This window comes from Rana temporaria, chromosome 6, assembly GCF_905171775.1.
Source record: "Rana temporaria chromosome 6, aRanTem1.1, whole genome shotgun sequence".
NCBI lineage: Eukaryota > Metazoa > Chordata > Amphibia > Anura > Ranidae > Rana > Rana temporaria.
In genome coordinates this window covers 74,683,695-74,688,751 of record NC_053494.1, presented here as the reverse complement: position 1 = coordinate 74,688,751, position 5,057 = coordinate 74,683,695, and positions in this window count along the sequence as shown.

The following is a 5,057-nucleotide window of genomic DNA, read 5'->3' as shown; positions in this document are numbered from 1 at the left end:
TAACCGTTAGCCATAACGGTTTTTTAACTAATTGTTTTTGGTTTTATTTATATATTTTTTATTTATTTTTTTAAACCAATTATATTTTTTTGGATACACATGAATATTATGGACCTGGTTTGATCTTTCTAGAATAAAATTGATCACCAAGTACCGACAGCACTACCCTATGTGGATTTTCTCTGTCTTTTTTATACATTCCTCATTCATTGAGACGAGGCACGGAACACAGGAAAGACACCCTCCTACACCAGATCGATTGACCTAGGAGAGGCAGCCACCCGACATCAGGTAGCCAACGTAACCTCACTCTGATAAGCCCTACACCCCCTCGAGGGGACATCTATCCGGTGAGTGGGGACCCAATAGGGGGGATCGTGAAGCACGCCAGAGTGGGGAATCGACAGAGTTGTCTACAGGGGATTAAGAAACGATTGCTGTTTTTTTCCTTGCAGTGGACTTTAATTTATGTTCTATATTGAGGACTAAATTGTGTTACAAGCACTGATTACTACAGACTCCGTTGCCACCCTGAAGGGAAATTGGAGGCTTTTCTTTGTGCTGTGTTGTTATATTTTTTTTAATTTATTCGTGTTCTTCTGTATTGCTAGTCAGAGCAATTAATTGCTGCAAACACCCAGATTAGAAGTAACATCCACGGGTTCACCAATCAAGTGAACAAGTGATGAAATGTCTATTGTCTTAATTGCAAGTAACTCATACCCATACATTCCATAATAGGGGATTTATGGACTAGCTTTTTTCACCAATTAATTAATCATTAACACGGATCTATATTAGTGTAAGCTAATTGTTGAAATCACAGGAGGCTTTAAGCACAGAACTAAGTTCACCTCACAGTGTACCAATCTCACGTTCAACATTTAACATACAAAATAGAACAAATTCACGGACAAGTGCCCTAACTAAGGGAATCACGTATATGTTATTCACTCAATAAATATATGTATACAGATACATATATATATATACATTTTTTATATACATTTTTCATTTATATATATATTTTTATTTTATATATTCTTCATTTCCTATTGCACATTTCTTTTTTCACTGGAAACAGGATTTAATTAAGTCCACACAAACTACAGCTTTGAACTACTACTTAGATACATTTTTTGTTACATATGTAAAGTTGACACAAACTTGCAAAATCAGTTCTTCTCTTTTCTTTCGTTATAAATCCTCTTTGAGCACAAGACTGACACCTAGAGGCTCAATTGAATGTGACACGTTCAATAATATTACCACACATAGGAATGATAGGAGCCAAATTTTGAACACCTCTACATACTTTTTTTAGCACACCTTTTTTCTTATAGAGTCTCTTTTGGAAAATACACGGAGTGAATACACAGGATAACGCGGTTACACACTGCACATTATTAAAAAGGGAACCCCACAACCGATCGGTGACTCTTCATACATGAGCCAACCGTAGGAGGGAACCCAACACTATTTATTGAATTATTCACCTGTCTACAACACATTGTGCCATAGTTTAATACCAGGACAGCAGCGCCAATTCCCTTAACACCAATACTTTTTCACATTGTCCCGAGGGACAATGTGAAAAAGTATTGGTGTTAAGGGAATTGGCGCTGCTGTCCTGGTATTAAACTATGGCACAATGTGTTGTAGACAGGTGAATAATTCAATAAATAGTGTTGGGTTCCCTCCTACGGTTGGCTCATGTATGAAGAGTCACCGATCGGTTGTGGGGTTCCCTTTTTAATAATGTGCAGTGTGTAACCGCGTTATCCTGTGTATAGAGGGCACTCACAGGGAGGCAGCAGCAATCCTTAGTCCTAGCGCGGATATACCACCTCATTGCTTTCATTCCCTATAACCACTACACTATCTTTAGGACACACAGCTCCTTTCTCTATCTGCAAAGTAGAGAGTATCCTGACTTCCTGGTCACCCCTCCCCCCTCAAGAGGTTCAGTGAGGAGGAATATTGCACTGAGGTAAGGAAAGCTATTTCTGGAAAGAAATAGCATTACAAACGCTTTTAATTCACAGACCAAATACATGAATTAAGCCTTCAAACAAACCTTAATAAATCCACAACCGTACATGCGATCGATACAGCGACTTCACCGTTTGAAACACAAGGCTTTTGTGAACGAATCGGTATAAAATTTATGTTGATAAACTTAAAAATGTGGCCATGTCAGCGATTTAAAAAAGAGTGTCTTTGTGTGTTTTGCAGAAACATTTTTTACACTTTTTAACATTAGTCAATGAGAGAAATTTTGGCGCTCTTGTCCTTTAGAAGCTCCACGAACTAAAAATAAAATGCGTATCACAAAACTGATCACATTGCCTGAAACCAGACAAAAATACCTACGTTTTGATATATAAATTGTTTATGACAAGTAGATCTTGTGGGCGTGAGAGCAATTTGTTTCCCCTTTTTTTAAAGATAATTTTTTTTTTCAATGATCTCCACTGTAATGGTCACATGACACACTCTAAAAGCTGCTCCATAGGAATACATTATAACCGATTACATTTTCTGAAAAAAACACTTAAACGTAAATTGCTTTTTCACAAAAACTATAAAAGATATCAATCTGAAAAGTCATAGCCGGATAGCTGAATATTTTGTGACCGCTTTAAAGTTTGTTTGGTGTCTGTAAGTGAAAGTATGAAGGAGCTGAAACTTTTGGCAGCGCGTGTGATTTGAAGCGGTAAAAAGGATGTTCTCATTGACTTCAATGTTAAAAAAAGTGTCTAAAAGCTCAAAAAAACTTGAAGAAGTCCCATCGTTGCTGAATGAGATGAACATTTTAATAGTTGAATGGTCTCAATAGCTGAAAGTATGCAGAAGTTACGCAGAGCCAAAAAACGTACGGAATAATAATAATAAAGGATAAAAATAAAAAACTAATATCAATACTGGGAAAACTTATTAAAGCATTCCCACTAAATACTGGGAATGCTTATTAAAGCATTCCCACTAATAACTAGAAAATGCATTTCCTGAGGAAAATGCGTGTGGGAATGCTGAATTGCTGAGCCCGCACCAAAGCCATTCACCATAACCACTACACTATCTTTAGGACACACAGCTCCTTTCTCTATCTGCAAAGTAGAGAGTATCCTGACTTCCTGGTCGCCCCTCCACCCTCAAGAGGTTTTCTCCCCCCCCCCCAGGTCAGTGAGGAGGAATATTGCACTGAGGTACAGAAAGCTATTTATGGAAAGAAATACCATTACAAAAGCTTTTAATCCACACACCAAATAAGTGAAATAAGTCTTCAAACAAACCTTAATAAATCCACAACTGTACATGTGATCGATACAGCGACTTCACCGTTTGAAACACAAGGCTTTTGTGAAGGAATCGGTATAAAATTTATGTTGATAAACTTAAAAATGTGAGCATGTCAGCGATTTAAAAAAGAGTGTCTTTGTGCGTTTTGCTGGGAAATTTTTTAGACTTTTTAACATTAGTCAATGAGAGAAATTTTGGGACTCTTGTCCTTTTAGAAGCTATACGAACTAAAAGTAAAATGCGTATCACAAAACTCACATTGCCTGAAACCAGACAAAAATACCTACGTTTTGATATATAAATTGTGTATGACAAGTAGATCTTGTGGGCGTGAGAGCAATTTGTTCCCCCTTTTTTTTAAAGATAATTTTTTTTTCAATGATCTGCACTGTAATGGTCACATGACACCCTCTAAAAGAGCTCCATAGGAATACATTATAACCGATGAAATTTTCTGAATAAAACACTAAACGTAAATTGCTTTTTCACAAAAACTATAAAAGATATCAATCTGAAAAGTCATAGCCGGATAGCTGAATATTTTGTGACCGTTTTAAAGTTTGTTTGGTGTCTGTAAGTGAAAGTATGAAGGAGCTGAAACTTTTGGCAGTACGTGAGATTTGAAGCGGTAAAAAGCATGTTCTCATTGACTTCAATGTTAAAAAAAGTGTCTAAAAGCTTAATATTTTAAAAAGTATAAATAGTACAAAAAAACTTGAAGAAGTCCCATCGTTAGCTGAACGAGACGAACATTTTAATAGTTGAATGGTCTCAATAGCTGAAAGTATGCAGAAGTTACGCAGAGCCAAAAAAACGTACGGAATAATAAAATTAAAACTAGACAATTCATTTCCTGGGGAAAATGCGAGTGGGAATGCTGAATAGCTGAATTGCTGAGCCCGCAAAAAAGCCATTCACCATAACCACTACAGTATCTTTAGGACATAAGAGCAGTGTTCCTTCAGTACTTATAAAGCCTAATATCACACAGCTCCTTTCTCTATCTGCAATATAGAGAGTGTCCTGACTTGCCTGGTCGCCCCTCCCCCCTCAAGAGGCTTTCTCCACATGAGGTGGGGGAGGAGGACTGCACTGAGGTAAGGAAAGCTATTTAGGGAATCAAAATACCATTAGAAACGCTTTCATCCACACACAAAATCAGTTATTGAAGCCTTCAAACAAAACGTAATAAATCCACAACCGTACATGCGATCGATACAGCGACTACACCGTGTGAAAGACACGGCCCTTGTGAACGCAGCGATATGAAATTTATGTTGATAAACTTAAAAATGTGGCCATGTCAGTGATTTAGAAAAGAGCGTGTTTGTGTGTTTTGCAGAAACATTTTTTAGAAAATTTAACAGAGTCTATGAGAGAAGATTTCAGGCACTTGTCCTTTAGAAGCTCCAGGAACTAAAACTAAAATACATATCACAAAACTGATCACATTGCCTGAAACCAGACAACCATACCTACGTTTTGATATATAAATTGTGTATGACAAGTAGATCTTGTGGGCGTGAGAGCAATTTGTTCCCCCTTTTTTTAAAGATATTTTTTGTGGATGATCTCCACTCTAAAGGTCACATGACACACTTTAAACCTGCTCCATAGGATTACATTATAACCGATAAAAAAATCACTAAACGTAAATTGCGTTTTCACAAAAACCGTAAAAGATATCAATCTAAAAAGTCATGTTTGGATAGCTGAATATTTTGTGACCGCTTTAAAGTTTGTTTGGTGTCTGT